Genomic DNA, 23025 nt, shown 5'->3' with positions numbered 1-23025 from the left:
ACTGGTACACGCAGGAGCCAGGATAAGTGCAGGCTTATTGAGCTTTGCTGTAGCAACATTTGATAAGTGCTGAGACAGTGGGCGAGTTCTGTCAAGCTAGATTGCAAAACCACTTAGAAAGTGTGAGATCTGGGGCTGTGCATGGGCCTATTAGGGAAACTGTGAGCACCCCTCTGATGGGCTGCAGTTATCACTCCCCACCCCCCACGTGCATGAGAACCAGGGCTGGGATGGACCTGGCTGGATAGGCAATAGCACCCATCAGCATCAATGTGGGCTGCATAGCGGGGTGAGTTGGGCTGATTTAGGCAGCAGCATGCACTGGTGTGTACAAAAGCTGAATGGTATGCGGGGCATACCAGACTAGTCCACTTGCACATATTGTGAGCAGGAACCAGGGCTAGGGGCGGATCTGGTCAGGGTTATCGGGGGTCGCTCCAACTGTGCTGCAGTTCCCATGGGCATACATGAAGGCCAAGTGTGTGGTGAGCAAGGTTGGGCTGGGCCGCAGCATCCATTGGTTTGTGTAGAAGATGTGACTGCAGACAGAATTGACCTAACAACTGCAACCAACTGTGTGTGTAGGTTGAGCCAGACCCTGCAGCAGCTGGCACACACAGGTGTCGGGTCTGGAGTCGCCTCAGATAAGGTGAATTGGGAACACATACACTCCCCCACTACACAAACCCCAGAACCACTGAACTCAGAACTTCAACCATGGGGAGAATCACAGAATCTTGTGCCTGACCATGAAGTGCCTGTATCAGAATGGATCTCCTCAGTTACTGAAGAGGGTGCGGTGGGCAGCATGCCAAGATGTACATGGGGGACATAAAATCAGTTCATTGAGGCCTGCAGAGGATGTCTAGTACCATGGAGGGCAGAAAAAACTGGACAACTCCCCCAAACAAGCTTTGACAGCAAGTATCTGGGCGGATGAATGAAGATTCTAAGATAGACTATGTCAGCCAATGGAACTTGGGAGGATTTCCTCAGTGTTGGAGCAATGAAATCAACAGCATTTCAGAACTATCAAAAACCACTTGAACAATACCCTCGGAGCATGCTCTACATCAGGGACCCTGGGATGACATTTGGTGGCTGGCCCCCATTCCCAGGTATTGGTGCAGTTAGGACACTAGGTTTAGCCTCTCTTCTCTCTCTCCTTTCCCCAGATATAGGAAGAAGAAAAAGAGAATTGGAAACAACGGTCCCACCCACTTTCCCCTAATCCTTGACCCTCCCCACCCTAATCAGTGGTCCACATGGATACACATCCGTCTCAACTATGTAAACATACTCAAAACTGGAATTTTTAAAAAAGACAGAAATCTGCAGTGAAGACATTGGTCTCGGGCTTTTCTTTGTTGAGCAGAGCTCATCACAGATTCAGTCTCTTAGTTATTGGTATATTTAGTTTTCCTGTGTCATCATGACTCAATTTTGGTTGATTGTGTATGTCATCAAGCCCTCCATTTGTTCTAGATTTTCCAGTTTGTTAGAATATAGCTCTTTGCTGTAGCTCCTGGAGATTCTTTGTATGTCTGTGATGTCTGTTGTGTATATAAGAAATCCTTAAGCGTCACTTGCAGAGCTGAGTCAGAGGCAGCAAATTCTTTCAAATTTCTATTTGTTTTGGAAGGTTTTTACTTTGCCTTCTCATGTCGATGAAAGCTTTTCTGGAAATAGTATTCTGGGTTGTCAATTTCTGTTAGGACCCAGACTCTGTGTCTTCTCTCATAGCTTACAGAGAAGTTGGTTGTAAGTCTGATGGGAGGTAATTTTTTAATTTCCCTTATTTTCTATTTTTTCTTGTCATTATCTATTGCACTTGTTTTTGTTCTAGTTTTGGATAGTCTGATTTTCTTTTCTAAGCTATTTCATTCTGGTTATTTTTTAGTCCTGTCAACTCATTTCTATGACTTTCTAACTTTGATTTATGTTGGTGTTCTGTATCTTGTTTCTTCTTCTAACTCCCATTCAGCCTCGTTGGGAGATGCATGATAATATAGTTTTTTTCCCAGGTGTACGTGCTAAGTATAGCTCCCTTTTCCTTGAGTATGGGCAGGACCTATGAATATGAAGTGGTTTTATTTTACATAACTATTTATATAATTGGATTATACTATATGCCAACAGTGAGGGTAAAGGTAACCAAGAGGGTCTGGGTGGGCCTGACCCAATCAATAACTCCTTTCAATGAGAGGTCAGAGTTCAAGACAGCAGAGACACACCTTGAAGAAGCAAACTTATGGCATGGGGAAACTGTGCAGCAGGCAGCAGGAGCTAAAGGTCTTAGTTCTATAATCACAAGAAGAATTCTTCCAACAAATAGTGGATTTAGAAAGGCACCCTGGGCTCAGGTGTGATCACAACCCCAGCCAATGTCTTCATATTCACCTGTGCCTAGACTCCTGACCCACAGAAACTTCCAGATCATGAAGATCCATGTTAAAGGGCTGAGTTGGTGACTCTTTGTTATGTATCAATAGCAAGTGAATGAGGCACCTGCACTTGGATCTATTTAGTGGGCATGTCGTTCCACTGTGTTGGCATCATTTGTAAGGCTATATCCTGCCTCATTCCTTCTTCCTTTTCCGAACAGTAGCTTTGTGTGAGATTCGACCTTCACAGTCTGCTGTCAGGTTTTGCCTGGCATTACTCGCCTCTGTGTGTTAGAAGGTTTGCTTCTCAGAGCTGCTTCCTTTTCAAAAATATAACAGAGATCCTCTGTTCTTTGTGAGCAGCAGATTGCTTGCTGAGATTGACTGGCTCTTTCCCTACTTAGATCCGGACGCGTTCTTTATTTTTGTTATCACTGCTCTGCTGCAGCTTGATTTTACTCTAAACAATTTCTCTTTACTGCAGAGGCCTATCCAGGACGGGGCCTGGGACATCCATTGCAGAAATCCAGAAGATGGGTCCAGCCCGGGGTCTTTCTTTTCTGGCCTGGACAAAGTCCCTCGGGCTCAGTCAGCATCTGGAGACTGGTTTTCTGCATTCGGCTGTTGTTTTCTTAAATGCCCTGTCACAGCCCTGCATTTCCACCACAGGTGTTAATTCTTCACAGATTGTGGGTTTTATTGGTTTGTCCAGCTCTGCTTATATTTGGGGAGTTATGGAGGCACCTAAATATCTTGTGACCTTGTAAACATTGTGCAAGGGCTTTGTTTTCTGTACCTAGTTATTCAATCTGTTTATACTTGGAGATTTGGAAAGCTCAGAAGACTATGTTGCTCCCAGCACTGAATGTCCCCTCAAATTCTCATGGCTCAAAAAGCTACACTCTCAGTCACTAATTTACTTTAAGTCACAAAACTAAGGGTTAGGAAAACCAACGTGCGAACCTCCTCCAATTTCAGGGCTGTGATTTATTTTCCATTGTGCTGTGTGGAATAACTGCTTTGACTGTGGAAAGTCTAGCTTTAAAACTTCAAATAGTTTCTCATTGTCTAAAACCAAAGCCATGTAAGACATTCAGCATTCAAGGTCCCACTGCCCATCCATCAAGGTCCATCCATCAAAGTTCTGCTGTCCATCCATCAATGTTTCACTGCCCGTCCATCGGTGTTCAGGGTCCCATTGGCTGCCCAACCTCAGACACATCTATTCTCTTGGCCCCTAAAGCTGTCTTCCTTTACAGTCTGATCCTTCTTCTCTTCTGCAAAGTCTGGGTCCGATCTTTCCAGTTAACCAATTACTAGAAACTCTAGCGGATCTTATTTATTTGTTTGAAAGGCCGAGTCACAGAGAGAGACGAGACCGTCTGTCCTCTGATTCAGCCTCCAGATGGCTAGCCGGGGGCAGGCCAGACTGAAGCCAAGAGTCTATACCTCTTTCTAGGTCTCCCAATTTGGGTAAAGGAGCACAAATGCTCAGGTAGCCTTCTGTCATTTTCCAGGTACATTAGCGGGGAACTGGATCTGAAGTGGAGCAGCCAGGACTTGAACCAGCATGCATATGGAATGATGGCATTGCAGATGCGCTTATGTTACAACACTGGGAGAGGAGGACTATTTGGAGGCATTGACCTGTGCTTTTGTCTTTTTTTAGAATTTGTTTTTATTTATTTGGTGGATGTGGGGAAGAGAGATAGAGAGGGAGATGAAGAGAATCTCTCCCTCCACTGGATCATTCCCCAAATGGTCACAATGGCTGCCCTGGTTGAAACTAGGAGCCTGAAACTTTGCCTGGGTCTTTCATGCGGGTGTAAGGACCCAAGCACACAGACCATCTTTTGCTGCTTCTCCAGGCTCAGTAGCAGGGAGCTACCTCATCTCTAATCTGTGCCCACAGTATGTCAGCATTACAAGTGGCTGCTTGGCTCAACGTCACTTTATCTTTTTGCTTCAGTGGAAACAGAAGGGAACCAGATAGTCCTCTAACTTAGTGTTTTCAAAAAAAAAAAAAAAAGACAATGGAGATGTGAGCATGGTACCTTGGCCAGATGCCAGACGCACACAGAGGTTTTCTCCTTGAGCTTAGAAAATAGATTTCCCTGAGCAGTATGGCGAGGAGGCTACCAAATCCCCGAGAAGGGGCACCCATGCGGCCTTAGGGTCAAGGGAGCTGGTCTGCCTCCCTTGCCCCAAGTGAACCAGTAAGCCGCCCCAAGCCACATGCCTGCAGGGCCAGCAGCCAGAGAGAAGCCCTTACACGTTACTGCTGTGGCTCCTATGTTTCTGGGACAAGTCTGTGTGTTGTAGGCCAGAGAGAGAGTGCACGGCAAGCAAATAAACAGGGGCCTCACAGCCTCCCCCAGACCACAGAACGTGCACACCATCAGTGTTGCCATGAGAACATGGAGACCGTGGGCTGTGATGTGCCCAACGTGGTGTCAGGGGTGGGGCTTCCTCCTCCACCCCGCTCGACACCTCAGGTTCTAACCTGTCAAATGGAAATTTTTCCACAAAAAAAATCTTATCAAAGAAAGTTGGTTTAAGGGCCAAAAGGAAGCCATACATGTGAAAATATCCTGCGAATTGTAAAGCACAGTTTTTAAAAGCGTGTAAACTCTACAGTACAGGGACTGTGAACTGTGTCTCAGCCGGCAAAGCCTCTGTCTGCAATGCCGGCATCCCCTGTGGGTGTTGATTCAAGTCCTAGCCGCCTCACGGCTGATCCAGTGCCCTTTAAATGCACCTAGAAGTAGGAGATCCCAGTAAACTCTTCATCTTGTGCTGGCCCAGCTCTAGCTGTTGTGGTCACTTGGGAAGTGAAGCAGTGGCTGGACATCTGTCTCTCCTCTCTCTCTCTTTCTAACTCTTTCAAATAAATACATAAATCTTGAAAAAAATTTATCAGAAGCCCAGGTATACAGTAACAGGAAGAGTAGGATTGTGAGTTAGAAAGAAAGCAGGGGACATGGGCAGAAAGAACAGAGGTGCAGCTTGTTCTGGGAGAGGAGCACCTCGTTTGAGCCTGGACCACGGCAGATGCATTGCCCCAAGAGAGGAACTCACGGCCCTTCTGGCAGTCCTGAGACCATGTTTCCTGCCATGCGCTGGCTTAAAAACTACAAAACCATCCCTGTAGCTACTGAGACACACTACGCTGAGATCACATTACGGTGGCTGCAGTGCCCCTTCCCCTAAGGTGGTGTGATGATACCGACAGCTTTTGAAATGCTGTCAGAGGAGTAAGCGGACAGCCTGCTATTAGAAACACCCTATGCATTGCCCACATACCCCCCTCGGTTTCGGAACACCCTTGTGTACAACAAGGGCAAGTTCTACTCTCCGTGCATTCAGAAGTCAAATGACCTTTATAAAAATCACACAGATCAGCAGCAGACCTGGGAGCAAATCCAAGGTTGCCTTACATGCGTATGTTTGCTCTAGACCTTGCTACCTTCCGCAAAGCAGAACAGGGTACTGTGTCAACAGTAAGCACCTTGTCAAGTTCAGGTAGTGCTCTGCGTCTCCGCTCAGCCCAGGAGAGATGGTTCATTTAGAGAGAAATAATTCTCCTTGTTGATTTATGTTCCCCTGCCAAGGGCTGGGGGGAAAGGTATGGGCCGGCCTGCTGTGGGCAGAGATGGTCACGAAGCATGGCAGTGATGCCCTGGAGTGCGCATGGCCCCTTGGGTTGATCTCAGCGGTGGCAGAATCTCTCTGAGGAAGTGTTCCCGCTTGAAGGCAACGTCTGGGGAAAACCTCTGTAAATTGTTGTTTCCTTCTCGTTCCTCAAAGGGGGCAGGATGTTCCGGGGTGAGCCTGGTCCTGTTGCATCTGTTTATAATGAGCTCCAAACTTTATCCATTAGTGAATAAGTGGATCATTGAGAATCTTCCATCAGACGAGAGACTGACATCAGTAATCCAAAAGGTCATGGAGATTGGCTGCGAGGAAGTTGAATGGCAACATGGACCAGAGGGCTGCCTTGACCTGCCATGGTCAGTTATAGTGATCAGCTGAAGATACAGGAAGACCGTGTGGGGGTCAGCGCTGATGGAGGCAGAAGAAAAACTACCTTGGCAGATCCTCAGGCCAGAATCAGCTCAGCCTGGACAAGAGAGAGAAGGCTAGGATGATGAAGGGGATGTCAGGAGGTAGTGGCACAGGGCTTGTCATTCTTTATATGAAGACTTGGTCTTTTACTGTAGGATATCCAGAAACTGCATCTGACTTCCTTGTAGAGCAGTCAACCCAGTAGGTGCTTGTGGGATGCTCCGTGTGTGCAGAGGTAAGCACAGATGATGGGGCACAGGAAGCGATATGGGGAGGGATGATGGTCCAGGCCAAGGGTCATGATGGCCTGCACTAAGGGCCTAGCATTAAAGATGGTGGAACTGAGGTATGAGAGAACTTGATGAGTTTGGGATGAAAAATACTGTGGGACTTCATTTACTGAATGAGGAGAAGGCTTGTTGGGAACCGATGTAGGGACAGGAATACCAAAACATCTGTGTGGCATCCCACCTTGGATTTAACTTGACCGATAGAGTAGTACTCTGTCTGGTTCTCAAATACAAGCTTTGGATTGGAGTTGAGAATGGATTTACTGAATCGCTTTCCTGTAGCTGCCACAGCAAAGTACACAAACTGGGTAGTGTAAAATAACAGGTGTTTATTCTCTCACAGTTCTGGACGCTGCAAATTCAAGATTAAGGTGTCAGCAGGCCCATGTTTCCTCGGGAGGCTCTAGGACAGTCTTCCTTGGCCTCTTCAGCTTCTGACATTTGCGTTGGAGTTTGCATCATCTCTTCGGTCTCCAATGACATTATTGGCGTTCCTTGGTTCTCTGGAGGGGGCACTGGTATGGGATTAGATTATGCGACTTGTAAGGAAAAAGGTGATAACTGGTACATGTTGGAAATGGGGACTTCGGAGGTGGGACAGTGTTCTAACAAAACCTAATGTTCAGTCATGGAAGTGACGTGATGGAATGAAGGAATGTTGATGAAGTGAAGGAAAGTTGAGGAAAAGGCATAAGAACCCAATGGGAACTCGTACTAGTACAAGAAAAGAACATGGATTGCTCAATTCTGCCCTCCCTACAATGGGTAAGCAACAGGCAAGGGCAGAAAAAGCAGCATTCCTTCCTGAGTTTTGAGATGCCACGATCCCAGAGGCAAGGGAACTGTGGAGTGGGGTAGAGAGCGACCCTGACATTCTGTCATGCCTTACAGCAGGCTGCAAGGAATAACTGCACAGAATAAGAGGCACCAAGACCAAGCAGAGAGCAGGTACAGCCTCACAGGCTGAGAGGGCAATGGGACAGAGCTGTGAACCTGCCATGCAAGAACAGACCCAGTAAGTACCTTACTCTCACATTCCCACCAACAGCAGACCATGCCTCCCAGAGTTGGGGATTACAGTTGAGATAGAAAAGAGGGCAGGAATTAACAGAAGGAAATTGCTAACAGAAGCAAGACTTCTAACAGTCTGCTGATTATCATAAAACCAGCGACCATGGTGCTTCCAGCTTAAAAGCTCTGAGGTCCTGACGCCTCTTCATTTTACACTGGGAGCATATGTTCACTTGTTTTTATAGTGAATATTGAACTGAAATATAAAAGCATATCTGTGGATAAGTTTCCCTCAGGTGAACCAAGGATTTTCTGAGGGTGGGTTTGTTAAATATTGAACAATAAAGTGTTTGTTGAAATGAGAGGTGAAGGTGACAAGTGTGTTTGTCTTGGCAAAGGGGAGTCTTAGGTCACACTTCAGCTTTCTTGTCTCCTTCTGGGGACTCTGTCCCTGGGGGTTCCTTCCATTGTAACCCTAGACTTTCCTTGATGGAGAACTGAGCTTCTGTGGAATCGGCCAACACATTCTTGGGCAGTATCTACTGACAGGGAGAGGATCCCACAGAGTGGCGAGGACTAGAAACCCTGGATAAACTCTACAAGAACAAGGGCTGGCAATGTAAAGTAGCAGGTAAAACTGAAGCCTGCAGTGCTGGCATCCCAAACTGGTGCTGGTTTAACTCCCACGTGCTCAACCTCCAATCCAGCTCCCTGATGAGGGCCTAGGAAAAGAAATAAGATACGGTTGGAAGATTCTTTCTGTCTGTCTGTCTCTCTCTCCCCTCTCCTATTACAGCTCTTTCAAATGAGTAACTAAATCTTTCCAACAGTAACTACAAGAACCTATGTCCTCACTGTACAAAGAAGAAACTAATATAAACACCACGTAATTTGCTATGACCATCTGGTAAACCGGAGCCAGTGTGTGCCACAGAAGGTTGATACTGGTGTCCCACACAAGACTTCTGGTTTGGGTCCTGGCTGCTCTGCTTCCAATCCATCTCCCTGCTCTTGTCCCTGGGATGGCAGCAGATGATGGTTCAAGTACTAGGGTCCCTTCACCTGTGTGGGAGATCCAGATGACGTTCACAAGTCACAGACAGTTTCAGCCTAACTCAGCACCAGCTCATACAATCATTCGTGGAGTGAAACAGCGGATGGAAGTTTTCACGCTGTCTCTCTGTGTCAATCTCTTTTTCTCTGCCTCTCTGCCTTCCAAAACAATACATAAATAATACACCCATACAAACCTGGGAAGCATGGAAGCTAAGAGCCAAACTCAAGTCTATTAATCCTCAAAGCACAAAAGCCCTTCCCACCCAGCGCACTGCCCCCCCACCAGTTTGTGAGTGACACATTCTGGCACAGTTGTCAACACCAGCAATGAGAGGAATTCACAGCCTGGGCTAGTATCCAGGCTCTCTTCCTTCCTTCCTCCATTCCTTTTCACCAATAAATATTTACTGAGTCCCAGACACTATGCAGGAATCTTGGGCTTCAGAAATGAAGGGACCAGGAGTCAGACAGACAAGGAGCTGGCCAGCAGCAAACACCCAGGAGCAAATCACAGAGGAAGCGCCGTCCTGCAGCTAACTCCGAGCTGGGGGATGTCAGGAGGAGAAGCTGGAAATGGAATGCTTCTAGAGGCATGAAGGAATAGTCCCAATACAAAGCTCACTGACCAAGGCGGGCTGTGAGGCAGTGCCTGAGTCTGAGACCATGCTGACTGACCGGGGATCAGCTCTACTGAACAGCTGTATTGTCTCTGTGCACACACTCTTTGTCATCACTTTGCACCTTTGTCTGTTTCCAACACTTTCTTCTTCTTTTTTAAAAAGTTATTTTGAGCCTGACATAGTAGCCTAGTGGCTAAAGTCCTAGCCTTGATCCCATGTGGATGCCGGTTTGTGTCCTGGCAGCCTTGTTTGCCATCCAGCTCCCTGCTTATAGCCTGGGAAAAGCAGTTGAGGATGGCCCAAAGCCTTGGGACCCTGCATCCATGTGGGAGACCAGGAAGAGGCTCCTGGCTCCTGTCTTTGGATCGGCACAGCTCCAGACAATGAGGCCATCTGGGGAGTGAATCATGAAGGGAAGATCTTCCTCTGTCTTTCCTCTTCTCTGTATATCTGGCTTTTCAATTTAAAAATAAAATAAATCTTTAAAAAATTTATTTTATTTTTATTGGAATAGTAGATTTGCAGAGAGAAGGAGAGTCAGAGAAAGATCTTCCTTCTGTTGGTTCATTCTCCAACTGGCTACAATGTTCATAGCTGAGCTGATCTGAAGCCAGGAGCCTCCTCTGTATATCCCGACTGAGTGTAGGGTCTCAAGGCTTTGGACCCTCTCCTAGGCAAAATTTCCCAGGCAAAAGCAGAGAGCTGGATGAGATGTGGAGCAGCTGGGACATGAACCAGCACCCATATGGGACATTGGCACTTAAAGGGGAGGATTAGCCTGTTGAGCTACTCAAAGGCACACAACACACTCATCAGTGTCATCCACATGGTTCTCTCAAGCCCCTGGAGTATAATTTGTTCAAATCAGGTGGTGTCCTCTCAGTAAAAATTAACACAGATTTGGCCTAGCTGTGTTCCAGTTCCTTCTTATCTCTACCTCATCTAACTTTCAGAATCAGCTACTTAGTTGGTTCTCATTGCCTCCCCTTAGGCAGGACACAATCACCAAGGGTGACCACGCTTTCTTGGCATTAAACAGATGGCAGGTAGAGCTGGGCCATGCCATGTCTTCTGAGGTGAGCCCAACACAGAGCATAGGCCACCTCAGAGCACAGCCCACCTCTTGTCGATGTGTGTTCGCCCATCACAGCTGGTAGACCAGAAGCCATTTCAGAGTTGAGCAGTTGTGTCTTCTCATTCACTCCAGTCCACCATCTCCTTCAAGCAGGGAGCCTCTTTGGTGTTCCTCTTTCTCTGGGCATGGCTGCAATCTACTAAAAAGTTGACCTAGTGCGTTTTGCTGGCCTTTGCTTAGGATGGTGCTCACCTTTCCTCATGTAGACTTCAGTACTACCCCTCTCTCACGTGTGTCCTGGTTCTGATCAGCCCAGCAACGCTGGAGAACACACATTTGGAGTTTGGCTGACCTGACTTTGAACCTTGGCAATATACCAGCTGCTTATCAGCTGTATGACCCCATATCTTCGTGCCCCAGTTTTCCTAGTTGAACACTCCTCCTCCCTTTTCCATGCCCCTTTGTGGTCCCTCCCACTCTGTGTCTAGGCTGACGCTGGAGCAACAGAAGTGATGCTAAGCTCGAGTCCCCATCTAGGCCACAAGACCATCCGGCAGGCTATAGCTCTGTGCTTCCCAGCCAGGAACAAGCTTTGGCTACACTGATAGCAACATGCAGTGACAGATGGGTAGACGACAGAGAGGCCCAGTTCAGCTTAGTCCTACTCCTGCCCCAGCAAGGGCCCCAAGCCTAAGCAAGCCATGCCAGTTAACTCTAGTCTAGGCCTGCCTCCAAGGGCCACAGTCTCAGGAATCATGTGGGATGAAGAATATCTGATTGAGTCACATCACTTCATAAAATCGTGGAATTAACTGAATGCCTGCTGCTTTAAGCTGCTCAGATTTAGAGTGACACTGTGGTGCAGTAGGTTAAGCTGCCACATGTAACACCAGCATCTCAATTGGGTATAGGTTTGAGTATCGGCTACTCCGCCTCTGATCCAGTTCCTTACTAATGAAGCTGAGAAAGCAGATGACCCAAGTGCTTGGGTCTCTGCATCCACATGGGAGACCCAGATGGAGCTTCTAGCTCCTGGCTTCAACCTGGCCCAGCCCTTGCTGTTGCAGCCATTTGGAGTATGAAACAACAGATGGAAGGTCTCTCTCTCTCTCTCTTTGTAGCTCTACCTTTCAAATAAACAAATAATTAAATCTTCTGGGAGAAAAAAAAAAAGATGTTGGGATTTGACCTGGTTTTTACATAGCCATAGAACCTCAAGGCATTGCTAAGTGGGGTGGCAGAGCTGGTGTTTCTGCATCTAGCACAGTGTCCGGTACAGGATGAGTTTATTACGTGAAAACTACTTGTCAATACTATCACTATGCCAAGTGCTCCTTTCCGACTAACCTCCTGAATGCCTGCTTTGGTCAGACAAATATTAAGTCATCAAAATCACTCTCCCTCACACTGCTACCATGACCAGAAAGGAGTTAACCAGCATCCTTTCTCCACTCAAAGATGTTAAATTGGCCACAGAGAAGCCCAGGGCAGACCGGAACAGAGCCCTGCTTAGACAGTAGCCTGTCTCACAGCTCTGCTGTCTACCACATCGGGGCTGGGGCTTGCATGACTGGGTGTCCCACAGCCAGGATCCTCTTGTTGACTCTGAGCCACTGGGCAGCAGTTCCTGAGTTAAATACCTCTCAGCTGCCCTTTTCAGCATCATCCTAGTGTTAACTGTTTGTGGGCTACAGTTTTTGCAACTATAATAACATGTCATCAAGATGGGCATTTCAGATTTCTTGCTGGCAAAATTGAGTTACGTATGAGATGTGGCGAATGCAAACTGGCTAACAAAAAGCCTTACAATTTGGAGAGCCAGGGAAGTGCACGTGAGAGCTCATGCGGAGTATGTGGGGCAGAGGGATGACACAATTAAGTGAGCACCTTTGCCTCACAAAGCATTTCCACCTCCTTCAGTGAAGTCAGTTATCCTTTCCTCTGAGCTGTAGAGTATGGGAGAAGGTAGAGCTAGACTGGGCCAGCCCTGGAGGACTGGCAGGTACAGAGAGTCACCCAAATCAGGGCATTGCATCTGGGGACACTGGATATGATTTTGTACCTGTTATCATAGCCCTGAACTGGCTCCTGATATGCAGGAGCCAGAACAAATCATCCTGTAGCTGGGTGAAATTATTTGGTAAAGATAAGGCTCTTGTTTTGCAATGTCAACTTGCAATTGAACAGCTCTTTTCCTATGCAAGGTGTCTCTTTCGCAGAGAGCATGACGCAGCGTGGCGGAGTGACAGATGGTTTTCTGTTTCACAAGGCCATGAGAAAGGAGCAGCAACAGTCCTGGTGTGTCAGTACAGGTTTGCAGCAAGCGTAGGCTACTGTCAAGAATGACGTCACTCAGCAAACAGAAGTGTCAATCATTGGGGTGTTTTATTGTGCAGATGAAATGAAAGCAACAAGAAGCAAGCTTTTTTAAGGTCAGATCATTCTTGCAATGATGCGAATACTTTTCCAGTGTTTGCTGATTTCCTACCCTATTTTTTTTCTCCCTGCCAGCCGATGTCAATAGCCAATCTTAGTACTGAAGGCCTGTCCCTGAGTCTGACACTACTAAGTTAAATATCTCTCAACTGCCTCCCAGTGTTACCCTTGTGCTGACTGTACATGAGCTACAGTTTTAGCAACTATAATAACATCTCATCAAGATGGGTGTTTCAGATTACTTGCTGGCAAAATTGAATTAAATATGAGGTATGACAAATCTAAACTGGCTAACAAAAAGCCTTTACATTAACGATGACATTTGGTAGGCTGTACTGATAGGAAAACACGTTCTCTGTGTTGCTATGCAAGCCAAAAAATACTAAAGCAGATTAAATATTAAACCAGGGCTATGACTGCCTTCTTCTTCTTTCTGTTAAAACAGAAATCTCATTCCTTGAAAAGAGCACCATCGCTGCAGTAAATTATCAAGGCCGGATTGTGTTCTGACATTTGATTTGTAAACTTGTTTTCCTCGTTGAGTAGGGACAAAGAGTTCAAATTGTCATGCACTTAAAGTACTTGTATTCGTGTACTGAAAGTACTGTTAGAATAAAAATACTGCAATATTTTTTTAGATTTATTTATGCAGGAGGCAGCATGACAGGAAAAGCAGAGAGGGAGAGAGAGAGAGACAGACAGACAGACAAACAGACGAGAGTTCTTCCACTCTGGCAAGCTTTTCTGAGCTATAATTCTTTCTTACCCACAAAAAGGAGTGAGCTGGGGGGTGGGAGTGGGGCAGTGCTGCTGTCCTGTCCCAGAGCAACCCCGGGCAACAGCAGGGACTCTCCAAGGACTGAGAGGAGAGGGGCTGGGCTACCCCAGTGTGGAAGGAAAGCAAGGTGTTTTCATGTTGAGGTTCTGGGATTTTCTGGGGGAGTGTAAGTGGAATGCCTTCCTCAGACAGGCCAGGTGCTGAGAGGGCCATCAGACCCTGGCTGTTTCTCCTACAGAGCTCATGCAGGGCAGACCATGAGGACTGTCTAGCCCAGTCTGTTTCCTATGTTGACAGCTGGTAGGAACATCGTATAAAGGTAACACTCACAAACCAAAACTGCTCTTTGCCCATGTTCCCAGTCAGACCGTCCAATCCTCTACCTCCTCACTCACTCCTGAAATCATAAAAATGCATCTAGGAGCAGGTTCTAAGCCCCATGAGGTGGAGGGGACACAGGTGCCTTCCGTAGAAGCCATGGGCCATCAGGGAGACACGAGCAGGCCACAGGAGGACAACTGCCAGTGCAGCCAAGGAAAGAAGACACATGGACAGGTGGGTGTCCCCAGAAGCAGGACCTGACTTAGATTTTACAGGAGTTGACACTGACTGGGCCAGACAGCAGGGAAGGGGCACAGCAGGCAGAAACGTGCCGTGTTGTGCAAACGCTGGCGTGCCAGGGACCTACGGTGCTGGCTCCAACAGCTGGATAAAGGCGGACAACTCTGGGAGGGAGTGGCAGGGCAGGGGCAGGGGCAGGGCAGGGGCAGGGCAGGGCTTCCTGTGCCCACCGAAAGCCCTACAGGGGAAGGACAGAGAGAGGAGTTTCAGGTGGGTGAAGGGCAGTGCCTGCTTTGTTTATGGGAAGGTAAATCAGGCAGCAAAGTAGAAGATCAAAGAAACAGGGGAGGAGCCCATCGGGAGGCCGGTTAAATAGTTTGTTGGAAGGGTGAGACAGCCCTGAACAGAGAGGCTGTGTTCGAGGGCCATTTTGGAGGTGGTACTTACAGGAGCTCACACTTCATCAGTGGTAGGGAAGAGCAGAAACAGACCAATGCCAAAGTCTTTACCTTTCAAAATCAGGTGGATATAGACATGATAGGGCAATATAAAGGCGAAAAAGTTCTTCATGGAAAGGTAAAAGGACGAGAAAATAGGTTCAGTTTGTATCTGCTAAACTCAGGAAAGTGTCAGGTGGAATGTGAGGCAATGAAGCACACGGGGCTTGTGGGCTTGAGTTCCTAGCATCGAAATGGTAAGTCATATGTGTCATGTCATGACGTCCTGGGGCTGGGTAACTTTATGACGAACTGAGGTTTGTTTGGGTTCTCTCTTCTAGTCCAAGGTCGGGGCCGGAGATGATGGCTTTCTTGCTGGCAGAGTTCCAAGATGATATCACACACTAAGAGACAGGAGTGTGTGCATGTCTGTGTGTGTCCTGTGAGATCTCTCTCTCCCTCTCTTTCTCCTTAGACTGTCACCAGCTGACAGTAACGGAGGCTGTAGCCCATGCCTTGGGTTAACCCTCAGGCCCTCCCAGGGGACCCTGCTCTAAGCCTTGTAGCTGGACTAAGTTCCTACTGTCCTCCTATCTCACAATGGGGATTAACCTCCAAGATTAGCTCTGTAAGGGACAAACCATATTCAAATAACAAATGCCAAGGGAATAGGAGGATTATCAAGGGGAAAGTTGCTAAACAAAGACAGCAGATGTGTCCTACACACACACACCACCAACCTGCTCTGTGCCTGCAGTAGGCATTGCTAATCAATCACAGCATTCTTCCTCCTAAAGAGTTTTGGCTTCTGTACCTGCATGGGAGATCCAGAAGAAACGCCTGACTTGGTCCCGGCCCAGCTCTAGCCATCTCAGCCACACAAGGAGTAAACCAGCAGATGGGAGATCTCTGTTTCTCTCCCTGTCTCTCTGTAACTCTGACTTCAAATAAATAACAAATTACAAATCTATTTTAAAAATTGAGTATTCAAACTTGGACAATACTGAATACCATGAAGAGAATAATAGCAGCCTGTAATGTCACTGCTACTAGTTTGGGAATTTTATTTTCTCTTTCAATTCTTCCATAACTATATATTATTACAAAGTTGCAATCATATTATATCCACAAGTTGTGCCTTGATTCTTCACTTAATACTGTTTCATTTCTAATTATTATTTATTTGCTTCCTCTCTTTATTCTTTTTTTTTCTTCTCTTTATTCTTAAACATCTGGACCGTTTCCAAATTTTGCTATTTAAATAATGACTATACTAAACCCTTTTAGGCCAGCATATTCATATAGGATTTAATATTTACTTAGGATAGATTACTAGTAATGATGAAAATATTTAAACTCTTTATGACTCTTATTATAATCAAATAAGTCTTATGATACTACTATTATCTATCAATTAATCAATGCATTGGTTTTATTTATTTTTTTTTTACTTTATAATGTTTTTTTTTATTAATAAAATTTATTTGATATCTTACATACTTAGTTAATAAAAAAGTTCAAGGGCAACAGAAAGTGGATAATACCTTTAATTTTCATATTGTTACCTACATGTTTAAAAGGGTATAAGAAACCCACCCAATTTCCCACCCTCCCCATCCCGGTGTGGCAGCTCTGAGGTTCTTCTCGAGTGTTTGAATTCCACAGTTATAATCCTGTCAATCTAGCCACTTCCAAGCACTAATAGTCCTTTGAAAAATCCACTGATTGACATAGTCATCATAGCAAGAGGTTTTACCTTCTTCCTTCTCTCTTGTCTCGTTAGGTTCTGATCCACATTAATTGGGAAATTCCAAAGAAAATCTTGATTCCTAACAATACAGCCACAGCACCGTCATCACTCCAATCATCTGTGGTTTAATTGCTGTTGATCTGATTTCACTCCCACTTCCACTGGAATACCATGGTGTTCTCCACCTGTTCTCCCCCCACATATTTTCCCTCACATAACCATGACTGCCACTATTGACGACCCACCATAACCCCCACCAGGCCCGCCCCACCCTTTTTGCCATAAGTGTAGCAGTAAACATCCTTCCCACACCCCATTCCAACCCACCACAGTTTATATATATTCCTCCTAAGGTTAACCCAAGAGTATAGCCCACTATCCCTCCCAGACTCTCCCACTCCCCGAATTTCCAGTTGATCTGCCCAAACAAACCTCCCCACTTTAATATTTGTTGCACCATAAATAAAATCCCCCCGACCCGCTTTTCCGCTAACTATCCACATTAGGCCACAGTTGGTTAGCTCTCCTATTCTGTCTTCTCACCCCCCCCCACCCCCAATCCCACCCATCTCTCCACAAGTACTATCCCTCAACAGAACCCCCCTTATCCCCTGCTGGCTCTGCCTACTCCAATCTGTCCCTACGTTTACCAGCGTCCCCTCCGTACAGGCAACCTCACCCACCTCGCATTCCATATAGTGCACTAGACATTGTGCCACCGAACTCGGTGGACCCAAACTGGTCCTGATTTGCCATCTGACGTGACAATTCATAGCCTTCCTTCACCACTCTCCAATGTAAGCCATTAATACTTTCCATGGCTTTTTTCTGGGCTTTTTCCTATCATGTTTCTTGCTAGACCTGCGGCTGTGCCCTGCAAGATCCAAATCATTTGGTTTAGAAAGGCAAAGATGGAAATCTTCCATCTATTGGTTCACTTCCCAAATGCCCCCAGTAGGCCAGACAAACCCAAGAGCTCTGGACTCAATGCTAGCCTCCCACACAAGTGGCAGAGACACAACCGAGACAGCACCTGCTGCTTTCCGGGGTGTGCATTAGCAGGAAGCTGGGATTGGAAGTGTAGCCAGAACTCAAACCCAAGCATCCCACTATGCATATGTAAGCATCAAGAAGCCTCTTAACCACTGTGCCAGAAACTCACCCTCATCATCTGGTGGGGCCAGCACAACGTCTCAACTGATTAATCCTCTACATCCAAGTGCCAGAATCCCATATGGGCTGTTTCATGTCCCAGCTGCTTCACTTCCCAAATAGATTTGACTTTCAAATAGATAAATCAGTCTTTAAAAAAGAAAAAGAGACTTTATGTTAATTGGCACTTCCAAAACAGTTAAGTAAAAGTATTTAAATTATTGCACATGTTTAAGCATCCTGATGTTTTCCTCTTAAATTATTGCAAAGCCTTTGTGGAAACCAACATATCATACAATATGTAGACTAAAATAACATATAGTATAAATATACATGGACCTAGGCATATATTTGTTAACTCTATATATGTATACACAGACACACACGTAAATGTAATAGTCTGGGTAACAGTATAAATGCAAAGGACTTTGTCACCCCTCCTACAAAATAGTGATCATGAAATCATCCCTTTTCCCTCATTTTAGGGGAAGGAATGAAACTGACATTTATGAAGCAAATTATCGAACTAGTATCCTATGAGTTCTTAAAAGTGATTCCATAAGGGCCGGGCATGGTAGCTAGTGGCTAAAGCTCTCGCCTTGCATTCACCTTAATCCCAAATGAGTACCAGTTCATATCCTGGCTGTTCCACTTCCCTTCCAGTGCCCTGCTTGTGGCCTGGGAAAGCAGTCGAGGACAGCCCAAAGCCCTGGGACCCTGCACCCATGTGGGAGACCTGGAAGAAGCTCCAAGCTCCTGACTTCAAATTGGCTCAGCTCTGTCGTTGCGGCCACCTGGGGAGTGAACCAGTGGATGGAAGATCTTTCTGTGTCTCCTTCTCTCTGTTAATCTTACTTCCCAATTAAAAAAAAAAATCTTAAAAAAATTAATCCACAAAAAGAGATGTTCAAGTAGTAATTATTTATTTGCAGAGCACTGGCATAGGATCAAAGAGTATCCCAGTTTTGCAAAGGATGAGACATGAGGCTTCATCACAGTCACGAGCTTGCCCAAGGCCGTGTAACCAGTAGGTCATGGAACCAGAACCCACACCCAGTTCTGGCTGAGCTGGCAGTCTGAGCTGGCAGTCTGAGCCTTCTTGTGTATGATATCACAGACGGGGAGGGTGGTGGAGAGACTGATTGATTCTAGAATGTCCTTGTCCTTTGAAGGATGACAAAAAAATCTGGGAAACTTGCTGCTTTTAAGGACCTATTCCTGGTCCCCGGTTGATTAAATCTTGGGCAAAGACCCTCATTCCCCATCCCACCTACCCCCACCCCCAGCGGCAGCAGGAAGTTGGACATTCAAGGTAGCTAGACACTGTCCCTCCTAATGCCTGGGCACTAGGTGGATTAAGGGATAAGTCAGTTCTTGGGTCCTGGAAGTTCTCTGCCAGCGCCTGGGGCACTAGGTAGGCCTTTTCCGAGAACTCCAGGGCGCCATGATTTCTAACTATGATAAAAGTTGAAGTGAGGAGGCCCTTTGTTCCACATCCTGGAACTCAGAGTAGACCCGGGGTCGACCCCAAGTCAAACAGCTGTGGGTACAGAGTTATGTCCTTCTGGGTTGGAAAGTTCAAGTCTGAGTGATTTGTACCCATCAGGCAGTTCTTCTCTCTTTCCCTCCCCTCTCTACTCCTCTCTGCCCTTCTACCCCTCCTCCCTCAGGGCAGGAGGACCCACGACTCTGGTCACCAGCTAAGCCATGTCTGGGTGGCTTTGAGTGGTGTGAGGGAAGCCTTAGCACAGAGAGCTTCGTGTCCTCCCCTCTGCCCCGAAGGCCACTGGCTGACTAACACAAGTCCCATGACCCTCTTTCCAGACCCTTCAGCCAGCAAGATGGCTCACGAATTTCTTCTACCTCATTTCTGCCGGTGCAGTTGGTTTCTCTCAGCTGTCAGCACCACCGATGACGCTTAAGGGTCCCTGCTGTAGGGTGGTTGAGGTGTAATGGGTCTGGAGTCAAGCTCAGCAGTTCGCTCTCCAAATTGCCACAATGGCCAGAGCTGAGCCAATCTGAAGCCAAGAGCTTCTTCCGGGTCTCCCACACAGGTGCACGGGCCTAAGGCTTTGGGCCGTCCTTGACTGCTTTCCCAGGCCACAAGCAGGGAGCTGGATGGGGAATGGAGCAGCCAGGACTAGAACCAGAGCCCATATGGGATCTTGGCGGCTGCAGGCAGAAGCTTAATTGAGCATGCGCAGGAGCAGGCCCCTAACACTTTTTAAGGGTCACCCACGTAGCAAGCACGGCTTGCTGCTGATGACAATATTGTGATTGCGAAGGTGGAGCGAGCCGCTTTAAAGCCACCAAATGGCGATGGCAGAAAGGAAGGGCAAGTGCTTCCTGTTTCAGGAACACACTGCCGAATAAATTATTCTTCACTGAAACTTTTCCCAGAAAGACTGCTGGGAAAGCGTGAAACCCACTGTGTGCAGGTTGTGACAGTAAATTTAAATTACAGACCTAAGCCGCTCTGGCTCCAGCGACAGCGCGCCTTGGCGGCTCACGGTGTCCCAAGGGGTGAGAGCAGCCGTTCCTGCCTCTCCGCGCCCGCCCCGGAGGAGCCGATGGGATCACCTGCCACCGGTGCCAAGGACTCTTGCGAGTCTCTCGCATGCTTATTATTTTTTTAAACTCCCTTTCTTCTTGCTACTGTATTATTTACTCGGGAATTTTAAAACCTGAAAAAACAAACGAACAAACACCCTGTTACTCTCTTTAAAGAAAAACACTGTTATTGCCGCACCTGTAACGTGTGTGCCAGGGGCGTCGGGTCTGTGACAGGGTGGGAAGGGCGTGGCCAGGGGCCTAGGCGCAGGGCTGCGGGATCCTGTCCCCACACTGCGTCCCACAGTGGTGCTGTTCGGAGTACACAGGTGCTTGCTGAACTGTTCTAGTTCCCCCTCTAGTGGGCCGTCTGTGAAATAAAACACACCACTCACCTTTAATAGACAGGATGACTGGATGAAAGGTTGGAGGAAAGCCATTTCTGTGAATCCTACCAGTTGTAGAGGACCTTTAATTGTTTTGTTTGTTTGTTTACATACCCCCAATTATCCAGAGAAAACTATAAAAATGTCAGGCCATGCAGAAGCCAGTCTTAACATTTTTTGCCTCTTGCCTACTACTGATCATTAGAAATGAAATAGGTGAGATGGATGGGGAGTGGGACTGTCAGGATTAGAACCGGGGCCCATATGGGATCCTGGCACATTCAAGGTGAGGACTCTAGCCTCTAGGCTATTGCACTGGGCCTGAAGCCACGCTTTCAAGTGCATGCCACCAGGAACTGCTTAGCCATGTCCTAACTGATTGAGAGACCACCAGTGTGAACATCTTCCCCACAGGTTCCCACTCACACCAGGAGGCATCAAGGAATGTTTAAGAACCTAGGACACTTGCTAAAATGGGAAAAGCCTGGAAAGCTCCCAGTTTTGCCACCACCAACAACAACAACGAAGAAAGCACAGTTACAGAATGAGTAGGAAAGACACAAGGAGAGCCCTTTCATCCCCCCATGGCCACAGCCAGCGGGGGCTGTGCTAGGCTGAAGCCAGGAGCCAGAACTTCAACCCAATCTTCCACATGGATGCAGAAGTCCTAACACTTGGGCCAACTTCCACGGCCTTGGCAGGCACATCAGTGGGGAGTTGAACCGGAAATGGAGCAGCTGGGACTCAAGTATGGGACGTTGGCACTGCACACAGTGGCTTAACGTACAACAGCACCCTGCCAGATTTCCTAATTCTACTATGGCCAACTGACCCTTCCCCGTGGCCTTCGCTTAGCCCCTCAAGTTCTTCCTACTCTTTGTGTGTCTGCTTTTAAGGACTGTGTTTCTCATCCACCTCCTTGGACTGCCTCCTGGGCTGTTTCAGGGGCTTCTTGCCACCTTCCTGGATGGACATGGCACCTACTCCTTCCCAATACACACATGAATTTTGATACTTTTCCAAGTACATGTTTGTCAATAATATGTAAGCTTCATTTGGCATGCTTGAAATCTTATAAAGGCATATTATCACACTGCATTCTTTTGCAATCTACTTTCTTAGTGTTTTACTTTAGAAGGGTCTCCTTGTGATTCTGTCTTCATTCATTTCTTCCCCCACGCAGGTTCTAATGAAACTTTCCTTTTATATTAAAGTAAAAAAAAAAAAAAAAGAGTGACCCAAAAAATCAGCAGAGACTGACATGTCATCCAATATTAGACATCTAGTTGAATTAAAGGAGGCATATACAGCTATGTTCCCTGGTATGTGCTATATCTTAGAGTTGGTTGTGTGTATTTCACTTGAAAATGAAATGACTCCCCAAAAAGGGTAGTCATAGAAAACTAAAGTGAAAGCCAGTGCTACAGGAAGTCAAGAGAAAGCAGGAAGTGTTAAGGTGGAAGTGAAACTGCTTTAGAAAAAGCACATCAAGAACAGTTGATGAAAAGAGTCATTTTCTTAACATGAACCTAAGGGCCTAGGTCACTTTGTCCATTTTTATGCAATGAAAATATAATTTCATGTGCTGAGCACACCATTGACACCTTGATCCTGGCTTTATTAAAGTGTGGAGAGAGGAAGGAGTTGATGGTATTGAGGTCGAGGTCCTGCAATAACTTTAGCTTCATCAAAAATGAGGCCCAGGCTGTGTGTGACCCCGCCCTGCCAAGCTCATTCCTTTCAGCCTTTGTGTCTGCGTTTTCCCTCGCAGGACGCCATTTGCTCCCCACTCTTTCCGTCAGATTTTTATATATTTATTCATGGATGGATGGGTGGATTTGAAAAGCAGTGAGGCAGAGAGATCTCCCCAAATGCTAGCCACAGCCATAACGTGGATGGACCAAATCCGATACCCAAGGACTTCATCCAGGCGGGTGGCAGAGATCCACTCACTTGAGACATCACTCGTAGCCTCTCAGGGTGTGTACTGGCAAGAAGCTGGGATTGGAAGCAGATGTGAGACACTAAACCAGATACTACTTTTCAGACTGGCTCTGTGACACAGAGGTTTCAACCTCTTGCCCAGAGTACCAGAATCCCATATGGGCACTGGTTGGAGTCCCAGGTACTCCACTTCCTATCCAGCTCCCTGCCTGAAACCTGGGAAAGCAATATAGGATTGCCCAAAGCTGTGGTACCCTGAACCTACACGGAAGACCCAGAAGAAGCTCTTGGCTCTAGATCGGGTCAGATTGGCTCAGCTCCAGCCACTGTAGCCACTTGGGGAGTGGACTAGCAGATGGAAGATCTTTCTTCTCTCCTTTTCTCCACAAGTCTGATCTGCCTTTCCAATAAAAATGAATCTTTAAAAAATATTAAAAATTTAAAAACATACAAATCAATCTACCAAAATATATTAACTTGTATAAATACTAATTTTTAATATTACCATTCTTATCAAAGATCAAAGAATG

The sequence above is a fragment of the Ochotona curzoniae genome, unplaced genomic scaffold (assembly GCF_017591425.1).
Source record: "Ochotona curzoniae isolate NIBS_2020 unplaced genomic scaffold, NIBS_Ocur_1.0 scaffold_2476, whole genome shotgun sequence".
Taxonomy (NCBI): Eukaryota; Metazoa; Chordata; class Mammalia; order Lagomorpha; family Ochotonidae; genus Ochotona; species Ochotona curzoniae.
Note: the sequence above shows the minus strand (reverse complement) of the source record.